The 14289-nt window shown below is 40.0% G+C and overlaps 1 pseudogene; it reads right to left on the bottom strand.

The window, feature by feature from the left end:
• Window positions 1-529: 529 nt before the first annotated feature.
• LOC140231836 (uncharacterized) overlaps window positions 530-14289 on the bottom strand; it is a 33726-nt pseudogene continuing 19966 nt past the window's right edge.

Raw genomic sequence — 14289 nt, forward strand, 5'->3', positions numbered from 1 at the left:
TCGTTCTCTTCTTCATAACAGAGAGACAAGGAACTTGTCACTGAGCACTTATGTTTGCAAAAAGGAAAAAATAGACAAAAATACAGGGAGCAATACAACTTGATTGGAATGAATGCAGAGTGTCATAATGGTCATCCTCATGTAGTTTTGGGATGCATCATGATCACGTTTTGTTTAGATTGTTTCCTTCCACATGTCGAAATAGCAACCATTCTAAACACGATATACACCTTGCTCCCGTACCGGGGCCAGGGTTATGTGTTCTTGATGTGATCGTATGTACGTATCCACATCACCCGTGTTGTCTCTTTTTCGTCTAGAAGAGAAGAAACACTGCTTCCTACAGAAACTTAATAAATTCCAAACCGAAAACCAGTAGTCAGCAAGTCACTGGAATGACGGCAAGACTTATAAATATCATAAAAGAGTCCTGCCGCGGATTCTGATCAACGTTAAACGTAGTCCATTCTTTTAAAATGCTTTCTTTGTGCATAATCATTTATGGGAAACATTATCTAATTTCAGCCTCTTACATCCGGCCTGCTTGATTCCCTGTACGCCGATTGAACATAATAACGCGCAATGTAGTCACTTCATCATTCTCAAACACAACGCAAAGTTTCAAATACGATGTAATCATTTTGGTCTAGTCTTCCTCACTATGGTCAGACTTTTTGAGAGCTTCCTTGTGTTCCTGAGCTTTTTTCCTTAGAGCTTCGACGCTCAGAGTCTTTCTCTCCCGCCATGCGTCCAGGAGTCCTAAGGGTTGACCGTTGGCTCGCAAGCACCCGGCCAGTCTGTCAGCTGTCAGACCCCACATCCTGGGCAGACCGAAAGTGGTCAGTGCTCCCCACGCGAGCGGGTTGGGCGCGGCCAGGGCGTAGCTGGGACAGAATTCCGGCCAGAGAGCCGCGGCAGCCGCTGCCGCAGCAACGGTACCTGGCTTGATGTCGGGATGATGACTCGGCTGGCGTGACAGGAGGCGGTCAATGCTGAACGAGCTGTGGAACGCCGATGCGGCGTCACAGTCCTGCAGTTTGTCCGCGTCGAAACGCGGTAGCGGTCCGACACCCCTTAGCGGATTCAGCAGCGTTCTACCGGATATCTTGAGGCGCGGAGATTCGGGGTGCTTCCTTTCCTCCGCGGCGTCCAGACTAGTCGTGTCCATGCACTCTGAGTCCGCTTCGCTCGGCTCCGCACTCGAGCTGTCCATGCAATCCCGCGTTTCGAGCTGGCCGTCTGCCAGGTATCCCGCCGAACCGTTTACGCGCACTGCGGCCGCTGAGGAGGAATTCGAGTCAACGCTCTTGTCCTGTCCGTTTCCACCACAGCCGCCATCAGAAACGTCGCCCATGCTGTTACTCTTCCGCTGTGTTTGCCGCGGCGATGCCTTCTCTAGCTTGTCCTTCTGTTTCTTCATCTTCTTCTCCATCTTCACCCTCTCTCGCCTCTCCAGCTCCTCGGGCGGGATGGGATCGCCGCTACAGGAGGTGAGGTGAGCGTTGTGGGCGGGCCGTCCGGGACCTTTTCGCGTGTTCTCTTTCTTCCTCCACTTGGCCCGTCGATTCTGGAACCAGACCTGAGAAGAAAGATAATGGCATGAGAGTAGTTCTTCATCATAGTATCCTTTGAAACATTACATCAAACAAAACTAATGGCGAAATGAAGAGATGAAGGAACATAAAAATAGGCCTATTAAAAAAATACACCGGAGGGCATCTAGATTACACTTATTTACCCACATCTCTGTCCTTTTTACACAGGTAACAATTAAAGAACAGATTTGTGAATCAAATCGTGACGTGAACACATTGTTTGTTGATTGTACCATCTCCATAATATGCCTATTACGAAAAAAAGAGCAATCGTCCAAACCCTTAGAATATAGAACATTCGACTCCCTTTTCAAGGGAGCACTCAAAATCCGCAGCCTTTGATCTTAGTGATTATAGCAAAACAAAAGTTCAACATTTCTAATTGTACACAATGATTACAGGACTTTTATTAACAAGGGAGAGAAATGAATCTGAAGGATAAAAGAAAGGAGCACAACTGAGATTCGTGACATCCAGCATACAATAACTGGGTGAGGGTTGTTAGAGGGAGAGAGTTCAAATAGGACGCGCTGGAACGAGAAAGAGAGAGCATGCATGTGAGAGACTTGTGCAAGAGAGAGAGAATAGAGAGAGAAGAAAAAATGGGTGGGCGTGCATGCATGTTTGCATATGCGTGCATGAGTATGTATATGTGTGTGTGTGTGTGTGTGTGTGTGTGTGTGTGTGTGTGTGTGTGCGTGTGTGTGTGTGTGTGTGTGTGTGTGTGTGTGTGTGTGTGTGTGAGGAAGAGCTGGGGTGAGAGAAAGAGAAGGAAACAGTTGGCAGCAGAGATAGAATAAAGAAACTGTAATGTCAACGTCGTAAACGTCACTTCCTGTTTTGGAAACCGCGTCGCTCTCCCTTCAGAGTGACGTTATTGATTTTCGGCGAGCGAGGAAATTTGGTTGCTGAGGCAAAGTGTGCCCCTCAATTAAGACGTCTGCTGATGTTTCTCGCGGCTACGGAGCGTATCTCTTCGCGATATAATTCCGCGAATAAGCAAAGACGAAATCACCTCAATTTCGAAATCGATTAGCAGTGACATTTCTTGACAAGATTTAGTGGCAGTGTGATAACTGGTTTTTTGTGCGAAGAGGGAGAGAGCTTCTCCGTATGACATTCTCTTTTTTTTTTTCTTGTCGCAGAAGAGAGGTGGGTGGATGAAAGGTGATGATGATGATGACGACGAAACTAGGAATCTCTCATAAAACGGTGTCTTCACCATCATGATGATAACTAGTACTCTCACAATGGCCATTACTATCATAATTATCCTCATCAGGAACAGTATCATCACCATAATCACTGGCATCATCATATCATCATCATCATCATCATCATCATCAACAACATCTTGACCGCAGTCATTGTCATCACCGCTATCATCAACATCATCGCCTACATCATCACCATCATTGTTACCATCATCATCATCATCATCATCATTACTGTTACCATAATCATCATCATCACCATTATCATTATCATGAAGGCATTGTAGTCCATGGCAGTGTAAAGGGTAGCCGTTGAAGTCGTTTGCGAGTGCACCATTTACTCCTAAGTGTCAATCTTGTTATCGCAGACAAGCTGGAGGATGCGATCGCTGCGATTGTAATCGAGGCCCCTGAAACAGACTCCCGATAGGTGCAAGGTGACTTCGCGTTCAAAAAGAAGAGAAAGAAAGAATATCTCCCTACTTGTAATCTTCCAAAATGAATATGCGGGTATTCGCATCGCTTCATTCCTCTGGCCCTGCAGGGCCTGAAGGGTTATATATGTCATACGGGCGCGGATCAATTCATAAATGCGGCTGTCAGTCACTCCACGCAAGAGTGAGCGATCGGTCGGTCACACGAGCACACTATCGCGATCAAGAGTGGCGATATCCGACGCTCTCGTCACGTGTCTCAATTTAATCACGTGACCTTTCAGTCATCCTGTTACCATTCTATCACCTCTCTCCATTTTTTTGCTTTCTCTCTCCCTTCAAAGATATAAAAAAGGAACACGGGGAAAAACTGATCGATTTCTTCTCTGAGTGATAAACAAAATCAATGACACGAAACAGTTAAGTCAGAGTCAATCGCGAAAATCTTTACGCCGTCCTGCCTCTACTTTTATCGACACGCGTGGAAAGAGCAAGTGTTATTTCCTTGGTAGACTTGTCGAGTTTTACATTAGCAAACTTTTCCTTTCTCTTTATACCTCCCTCGCTCTCTTTCTCTCCTTCTCTTTCATCCGGCGTCCCTTTTTCTCCCTTTCTATCGTCCTCACTTGTCACTTTGGCGAATACAAGTCGATACATTCATTCGACCATGCTCTAGATTTCTATCTTGGCATGTAATTAAAGAGTGACGAGAAAGACAGCTTGATTGCCACAATTAAATGTAGCCCAAAGGATTGCAAGATGGTCTTAAATTAGAAGTTATTCAATATTTCTTTGAATCCTTGGACGATTTTTGCGTTTAGGGACGCACACTGAATTTTAAACGTCTCCCTGCAGACTGCCCCTCAGAAAGTATTGACAACTTCGGAAAAGGGAAAATATCGATTTCTGCATTGCATAAAAGAGAAACCGCTAGGAAAATCAGTGTATGTAGAGTAAGCAGCCCCGAGTATAGCTAAGACTGCAACATGCTTATATATTTCTTATGGAAATGGGATTTAAAGAAAATGTGATATACAGATAGTTACAAAGAATTGCAATGTTGTGCAATCAATTCACCGTAAAAGCCATTCGGTGAGGTAGTGTATTCGTTCTCCATTGTTTAGTTGTGTTGTTGTTGCTTTTTTCACAGCTGATCGGTAGTGATGTAACAAAAATCATTAAGACACTCTTTTTTTATTCAAAGTCGCCAGCAAACGATGACAGTTTGCTGTCTCGATCACGGTGATGACTGAGAAGTCGATGACGCGAACGACTTGATTCGTCTACAGGACTAATGAAGACTGAAAACGATCGGAGTCAAAACGACGACTCCTCATGTCTGTGTAGATTATGAATCGGAATGCTCTACGATTTCATTTCAATTCAATTCTTTTCTTTATTTCCATCATCAAACCAACAAAGAAGTGATCACAGTATAAAGTAAACAAGCAACAAAAAAAAAGCATGTGCACTATAAAGAATAGTACTTAATGTATATGCAAATGGATGTATAAAGGTATAAAACAATGTATACTTGGCAGAAATGACGTTCAGAAGTAATTAAAGTGACGGAAAAGAGTAACAACAGCTTGTAGACCTGGATCCTTCGGTAAACAATTATGAATATCTGTTCAAAATTTATCTTTGTTGAATATAATATTTTTTACTGTTATGATAAAAACATATTGTCAACCGTACTTAAATAGTGCGAAAATAATACGTAATTAACATAAAATATCAATGTCAGGATTCCAGCAGTGTCCAGACAATATCAATTCAACCATTTGTGTACCAAGTAAATACGGTAACAAAATACAATACATTCATACATTCACACACAGTTAAAGCAGGGGTATTATTACCTCCGCCAAGGAGGAGGAGGTTAAGTGATCATCGGCGTTTAGTTTGCAAAATAACTCAAAAAGTTGTTTACGGAGAATGAAACTTGCATAAAAGGTCGATATTGACACAAGAAACACCTCATTTGATTTTTGTAGTGTTCCAAGAATGTTTGTAGAATTTAGAAGGATTTTTCATCTTTTGACATATAAGGTAAACGAACTTGGGGTTCAAGCCGTGCGTACTGGAGGTTTCTGTTCGCTCAAGGCGCCGTGTAATGACGTGTATAAACAAAAGGCTACCATTTTGGGAAATTGCATGGGTAAAAATAAGTTGCTGGCTTGGCGGTGGTCTGTGCTCTCCGAGTGCTTTTCTAGTTGTGAAGTGTTTTGACTGCCTTTGTGGTTTACAATAATTGAAAATAAAGAAGAAAATGAGAAAAAAAAAATGGATTGCTTACAATCCTTTCTTAAGGCGCCTTTTTTTGTGTGTTGTCTCAACACAGAATATGTTGATTTATCTCTGTCACAAGTCTGTCCACAAGAAGAATACATACATAACAAATTGCCATCGACAACTGTATTTTCGCGTATTCTCCTACTTTGTAAGTGTGGGAGTAACCTTTCATGACAACTGCACTAATTATATTTGAACAAGTTTCTCTTTGACGTCACCATCATCACGATTTTCTTTCACTGCCAAATCGACAGGCCGATAATGAGTGTGAGTTAATAATTGCATTAACGCGAGGCATTGAACGTGAGACTTTTCGCTGAACCTCTGCGCTTTTTTTTTTTTGTCACATAGAGACGATTTATAAATAGTCGTCATGCTATGTAGTAATCTCGTACAACCACTTAGATCCAGTCATTTGATACGAAGTGGGTGTATGGTGAATAAAAAGCAGAGCCATTAACGGATACAAAAGTCGTATGTCCTTAAAGTGTGCATTGTTGGAAAATGTTAAGCTCGACATGAGTGAAAAAGCATTTATATACACGACCCCAAAATAATAATAACAATAATAATAATGAAAATGTGGAGATTTGGCAGACGTGCGCAACTCGGTACTTGTCTGTGTCACTGAAACCGTCAATTTGGTAGAAGAGGGTCGTCATACCCAGAAAAAAAAATAACACGTCTGACACAAATTGCATTTGATATGCACTGACTTTTTTAAAAAATCAAGAACGATACAAATGTCACACCGTGAAGATTGAGAGAAAAGATTTCGCAGCGTAAGCGAAGCACAAGTTCCCTTTTAATGAAGGTCGAGGACATACCTAGGTCACGGAAGTGTGCTATAGGGCTGCCCGTGTTCGCCGATATTGTACTTTTATAGAAACATCGCAAAACGCTAATCCGTGTTTAAAGGCATATTACCATTTGCAGATGAAACAAAAATCCAGCATCAGTGCTTCAGTGCTTTAAAATAGTTCTAAAATGTGAGTTAGGGATAGAAACAACCACTGTGAAAATTTGAATCGGTAAAATCGATGTTAAGTATTGTTTAGATCTACAAAATGTGAACAATAGTTATAATAAAAATGTTGCCAGACTAAACCGTATACAGTTACGGTTTATTGAGAAAAATACATGTATCTCTTTATATTTTAGGCTTTATCGCAAAAATTTTATATGATAGGATGTTCTGTGGTACAACAGACATACACACATGTATTAAATGTCATATCTTGAATTTTTTTTTAAAATCAATGTTCCCAAAGGTAAACAGGACCTTTAAGTTTTAATGAATAGGCAAATGCGAGTGATGGGGGATATGGACTGATTAAAAAAACAACAACTCGATGAGTGGATAAATTGCAACATACATAAAGGAATAGAAAAGAAGGTATATGGGGTTGTTATCTACATTTACGTTGTTGATCATTATGTCTACCAGACAAATAATATGGATCACAGGGGACTTAAACGTTTTCGCGGTATTATGTATCATTCAATGAAAAAGAAAGGAACGAATAGCATGTTTAGTTCTGCTTTCTAGCCTGGGATCACGCTGTCCGCTCATCACTTCCATCTCGCCAAAAGGTGTCAAAATAATCGCAGGACGAAAGAGATTGAAGGGGGAAAAGTTCTGTATCAGTATGCACCTAACTTCTCTTCAGGGAGTTCATTCGAGATTCGAGGCAATTTCTATTCGAGTGCGAAAATTATTAATAAACGAAATAACGATACAATGGAATTAATCGCGGACGGGACACAGTCGTCAACAATGGGCCAAAATCTGCGTTCGTTTCACGTTTCACCAGATCAAACACTGTCTGCGCGACAATGACTCGTGTTGGATGGCGGGCTTTTATCGCGTCAAGAATCGCAATATTAGCTTTTTGGCTCGTCCGCGCGAGGACGGAGCTCGAGTGGCGAGCTTCAGTCGACGTCCAATTTCAATCGGAAGTTGGGTGCGACAAGGAAAAGCGACACCGCAACACGTTTTTAGCGTAAATGGGAACAATCAAACCTAACTGGGGAAACTGAGCGAAAAAAAGTAGTAGAAGACGTGAAATGGGGAGAGATATCTGAAAAGGGGGTGGGGGAGGGTTGACGGGTGAGAGAAGGACACGAGAAATCAACAATTGACATGTGTATCATTGCATGGTATGTCCACATTGGAAGCGCGGGAAATCAGTTCTTGTTGCGATGCAGGAGACACGTTTGTAAGCGACAAAACGTATGCATGAAGGGAAGACACGTAGTGGTGGTGGTGGGGGGGGGGTGGGCTTTCTTATGACAGCCTGATTGTTAGAAATCATGGCTCGATGTCGCGTGATTTGCAGCGAAGACAACAGAACCATTTGAAGAGGAAATTGAAATAAATGCAAAAAGAGAATGACCCCGAAATGGTGCTTTTTATACTCTTTTCTTGACACACGTTCATCGTCATCCCCGTAATGTGAGAGTTTTGTGTGCTTTGCGCTAATAATTCGTGAAGTACAACAGACGCGAAGACAGTGGACGTTTTCATATTGAACAATCATTTGGCACTTAGTTCGAACACGATTTCTCGGTTCGGGTTCGTTTTTCTCCCTCTTTCTTAATTCACCCCGACCCCCCCCCCTCTCTCTCTCTCTCTTTCTCTTCCCCTTCCTCTATATCTATCTCTTCACATCTTTCTTTGTCTCTTTTCTTCTCTCTTTCTCCCATCGCTAGTATTATTTTATCTTTTATGAAACAATCTCACTGCCAGCACTAAAGATGGCTTTTTTTTTTGTAGTTTTCAAGCCCCCTGCACCTAATTGCTTCTCATAATGCAAATTAGAATTCAGATTCCAATTATAATAAAGGTCTTCAGCACGATCATGTTACAAACAAAATAACGTAGTCTTTTCTTCTGCTTTTCCTCCATTTTCCAATAGAATAAGACGTGCAACCGGTACATTCAAATATAACTAAAATTACATCCACACAGTGTCATATAGTCTGATAGCAGAATAAAAATGTATACGGATTTGAGCCATTCAACAATAATGACAATAATAATACTGATGATGATAATAATAATAATAATAATGATAATAATAATAATAATAATAATAATGATAATAATCATCATCATCATACTGATAATAATAATGATAATGACAACAATGATAATAATGATAATGATAATACATATGTACATACATACATACAATTTCTATAGCGCCATTTTCCATTCCATTAGATTATTGCTCTGGGCGCTTTACACCAAAGCAAAAAGACTACAAATACATATACCATAAAAGAAGAAGAAGGTGAAAAAAAAAGATATGAGTGTCTGTCTTCAAAACGCATTGTTAAAATAATGGGATTTTCGGATAGAAAAATAAGCAGTGAATTGATTGATGTATAGTAGAATGCTGTCGTTAGGCTGTCGTTAGAAAAGCTAATGGCTTGTAGAGACGACAGCCTGATCGCGGTATCTCACAGTGTGAGAAACACTGTGTGATAACAGTGTGAACACAGTGTGAAATCTCTTCTCATTGTTAAATTCGAGCGTTTTAACAGTGTAAACACACTGTGAGTCATCGATTCACAGTGTGAAACAAAGCATTACTATCTGAACATTCTGTGAAAACCACACCACAGTGTGAAATCATCTTCACACTGTTAAATTCGAGCGTTTTCACAAAGTCGACTATTATGTGACCACATTGTGAACACACTGTGGGACACTGTGTTCTTTCCAGTAGGGGAAGCCCATTGTGCCTACATAAGAGATAATTTCCATGAGGAATTATGATAGACAATAATAGTAAACATAAGTTTCTTAGGTACTTACGTACATGCAAAATACCAAAGCTGAAGTATATGTGTTGTATGTAAAGGGGAGTCAGAGAGACATTCTCAGTACAGTAATCAAATATAGAATTAAAACTTTCGATCGAGAATGCATTTTATCATCAGTATTATTTTCACCATACACCATACTTCCCTTCAAAATTTATGTTGCATTAAGGTCCCCCCAACTCATCCAAGCGAAGGAAGAAAATTGCATTGAGGGAAAGCATTACCCATAATCCCTGGCGACTCAAATGCAAAAGAAAATATGTACTTGTTCATGGTTTTCACATTTCTGAAGTGTTTAGTGGGCACAAAAGGATAGCCTGTAATTGAATAATGCCCGGTGCACTAATCCAGCGATGGACATGTGGAAACTATGGTATTCTTCTATTGAGCATCTATTTGTAATATCTTTCTACCGTTATGCAGACTCCGTCTCTCTCTCTCTCTCTCTCTAACTCCATATCTCTCGAGGAGAACTAACTTCATATAAATGTATTACGATGCTTAATCATGTGATTTTGGCACTCAGCACTTATTTCCTAATGAACGGGAAGAGAAATGACAGGGATTTCTGAACACTACATTAGCCCGATGCAAAAATCTCACTCGTTGCGAGATTGAATTATGTGCATTCCAAATGGAGGGCTGTCCAAGAACATACACTGATTTTCATTATTATTATTCCCTCTTCTTTTTTTTTTCTTGCGTGTAGCCGCACAGCTTCTTTGCTTCCGAATAACCCGCTAGTTATTTGGCCGCTAACGAACATTAACCCTCCGAAGAATTCTCCACTCGCCGCGCTAATAGCAAGATTTTTAAACCATTTAGACACGCCTCGAATCGATAGAAAGAGCTTTGCGCAACCTCCCAGAATTAGATAACGTGTGATCGGGAAATACGCGACTGCATCGCGAGAGTGGCGCGGGCAGCCAAGCGACTTCTGAATTTTTCCTCTAGCGTGAAGAAAATATTCATTTAAACAATTTTGCAATCGACGACGCGGAGAGGGAAATCACTCACCGTCTTTAAATCGAATAAGTTTACCCCTGACTTGAGAATGATATCAAAATTTGACTTCTGTCGTACTATATCAGACGAACAAATGAAAGCGGCGTAGAGACGAAGAAGAAGGAGAAGAAGAAGAAGCGGGAAGGGAAAGAAAAGGAGAGAGATGTACACGGGAGTTTAAATGCCTCGCTGCATAAAGAATTAAAGCTTGAAACTGCGAAAACAGACAACTGACGTTTTTGAAGTGAACAATTATGAGTCCCTCATCTTCGAAAATTAGATCCCTGCATTGTGTGCTTATCACTTCAACTAAAATGTCTGCTTGTCATCTCCGTGTGAAAAATATATATATATATATATATATTTCATCACGCTCTTATGCTTATACAGCGCTATATCCACGGAAGTAGCTGTTAAAAACAGCTATTTCTGTGGATATAGTGCAATATAAATGAATTTTATTCTTATCATTATAAGCGTTTATGAGCGTTTGTGTTGGGAAATAAAGTAGAAAATCAGAAATATTCAATCACGCTACGTTTGCTGGGGGATTTTTCCACAACACAAACTGACGCCTCCTTGAATTCTGATCATCAAGTAAAATGTCCGATTAAACATCTCCGCAGAAGGATTTGCCAATTGCAAATGGTATATAATTTTCCCTTATAACTTTACGTTCGCTTATTAGATGAAGACTTACATATCTGTTCGTAACGAATTATCATCTCATCAAACCTAATTCATCCCATTATCATTTTCCTAATTAAACTCCACTGCAAAATTGAAAGATCAATATTTGACAACGTTTGACATTTCGGAATAGGGCAATATCTAATCATCACTAGCGTCTACCTCTTGTATTTTGCATGTTTGTATTGAAACATAACTTTATGCTGTGCACTGAAATGTACAGATAGATAAAAGTGTATTTCTGTGCATCAACTTCTGAACGTGCCACTTGCACTTTCTTTGTTTAAGTTCATAAACTGAAACAAAGAACGCGCAATTAACATTCAAAGACGACCCCACATGTTTCCTCCTGTATACATTTGCCGCGTCATGCATAGGAATATAATCTTATATACTATTTCAAACAAATTATATCTAAACACTTTCACATATTCTCGACTGCTTGGATTTCTGTTGGATTACACTGATTCTCGTGTTTTTATGTCACAAAATGGAATAAATGTAATCATCGATATTGATGACAATAAAACTTGTAAAACTCAATATACACCTTTAAACTCTGATCTTTGATAAACATCTCAAAAATTACATGGCCATCGTGTACACACACACACACACACACACACACACACACATGCACGTACACAAACTTCAAGTAAAGCACATAGTTTGACATAATTATGGAAACATTGAAAACTCATTACCAACGTCAACTTCCACTCCCCTCCCCCCTCCCTCCCCGACGTCTATGTTTCGGGAACATGTAAATGCCAAGGATGAACATTTTATATATCCATCCTCCAACAGGTCACCATCACTACAACTCTACGTGTGTGACGAAAGACCGACACCGGATCCACCCTAAGGTGTGCACCTGCTATACACAACGCACTCATAAACTGCATGTAAATCGCGTTTAAATTCACTGTTTTACCTCTCCCTGGACCATGTTGTTGAAATGCCATTGACTTTTGCAGGCAAGCAAGGTTGCCATTGGAACGACAAAAGATTAACGCCAGCGCTGTGCGTGAACGCCAAACGCCAACGGCGTGATTGTTTTCAGCTCCTCTTCAAGCGATAGCAGGGAAAATACCGGTAATTGTAGACAGCACGGAGGAACCACGTAGGGCTTCAAAACCCTCTACTTCATTGAAAGATAGATAGATAGATAGATAGATAGATAGATAGATAGATAGATAGATAGATAGATAGATAGGTAGATAGATAGGTAGATAGATAGATAGATAGATAGTTAGACAGATAGATAGATAGATAGATAGATAGATAGATAGATAGATAGATAGATATAGACGGGGATTATCCCTTTTTCAGGTCATCGACATCTTATACTCGCCACAGCTGTGGTGTGCGTCTTATATACGCAACATCGACTCAAACAAAAATACGACTGAACGTATTTTGTACCTTTGAAGGCTATTCCATTTCTTCGTAATAGACATTATTAATGTTATGAAAATCTAACCCTGTTGAAGGTAATTGCACGCTTTATATGTCACCATTGACACTACGATTACTGGATCACTGGATGTTTGTGTAGCGAAACAAACTCAGCTCTATAGGGCACTGAAAGATGACTTTCAAGCAATCGCTATACATTTTATCATATTCATAGATCATGGTCCGGTAGAAATAGGAGTTAGATTACGCGAGAATGTTCACTAACGCTCAGAATATGGAGACCGTACAGACTTCTGATTCAATGAAGGAAAGAAAATGATAAAAATTATGATAATCTGGGATTTCTTCTTACCTCTTCGGATCTTTCTCTCTTCTGTCTTGACAAAAAAAAAAAAAAATCCACTTCCTACAATCATTGTCAGCGCTCAAGCGGTCTTCTCAAAATTAGTTTCTATCTTTTACTTTCTTTACTTTTTCTCTGAGTAAAACCTATCTCTAGGACAAGAGTCCGCCTAAAGTCATCCATCGAAGGTTCACTCTCCTCACACGGAGGTCCATCCCCATTGTAAATCGGACAAACCATCCAGCGGCTGTATCCTACTTCATTTCAAATCAGATCCATGGATTCACTGCGGCATTTCCTTCCCTAAAGTTTCTTGTTTTTATAAGTATTATCTACCTTATCACACTTTGTAAGATATATCCGTTCATAACCGCCTCGCGATACATAAAGCTCTCGAACGACAGTAAACAATGAGTGATATCGAGTTGATGGAGTGATACTGGGCGAGATACAGGGATAAGACATTAGTCTCTCCACAATCTATAATGAATAAGCGAAATGGAAATCATTTTCTCTAATAGAAATACATTAGAATTAACTTCTCCCGCACAGTCAAACTATATTCCTTCATAGGGTTACTTAATGGGTAACTTAAGTCACAAGAGACCCTACTGGAAAGAACACGGTGTCCCACAGTGTGTTCATTATTTAATGTGTTCACACAGTCGACTATGTGGAAACGCTGGAATTTTTCAGTGTGAAGATGATAAAATTATCACACTGTGGTGTGATTATTCACAGAGAGTTCACATGGAAGTGTTCTGTTTCACGTGCTGTGCTGTTCACAATGTTAAAACGCTTGAATTTTACAGTGGGAAGAGATTTCACACTGTGTTCACACTGTGTTTCACATTGTGTTTTACACTGTGGGACACTGTGTTCTTTTCCAGCAGGACATTATATGAACATTAATTCCTTTTCTCCTTTTTATTTTTGTTCTTCTCAAGTAAAAAGTAAATAAACAAGAAAACAAACACACGTCTTTACATTGACACACAAATTTAGAACAACTCCTGCAGTTAGAATAATCTGAAAGCTTTTTATCATAACTTTCTCGAAATCGAATCAAATATCAAACTAAAGTAGTCTCTCCTCAGCAAAGTTTTGGCTCAATGAGCAAATGAGTCCATGGTTTTACATCCAGAAAGGTCTTATTTGCTTATACGTTGAATTTGACATGTAGGCATGCATCGCACTATGATATTTTTATAAACATGAAGTGATAATCCATAAGCTAAATAAAGCCAGTTCACTCTTATTAGAGCCTGTCTGCATCTCGTAATCTCAACGTGCAAATCAAGTAAGATTTTAGGAGGGATTGTCGGTCATGGGAAACAGGTCGGGAATCGGGTCACGAAGGAATTGCAATTCGAAGTCAGTTCAAAAAATAAAAACACACATAAACAAACAAACATGCAGCCGCTGTCTAGCACTCTTCCAAACGAGGTTGCTTGACTAAATTA

The sequence above is a fragment of the Diadema setosum genome, chromosome 8, assembly GCF_964275005.1.
Source record: "Diadema setosum chromosome 8, eeDiaSeto1, whole genome shotgun sequence".
NCBI classification, from domain to species: Eukaryota; Metazoa; Echinodermata; class Echinoidea; order Diadematoida; family Diadematidae; genus Diadema; species Diadema setosum.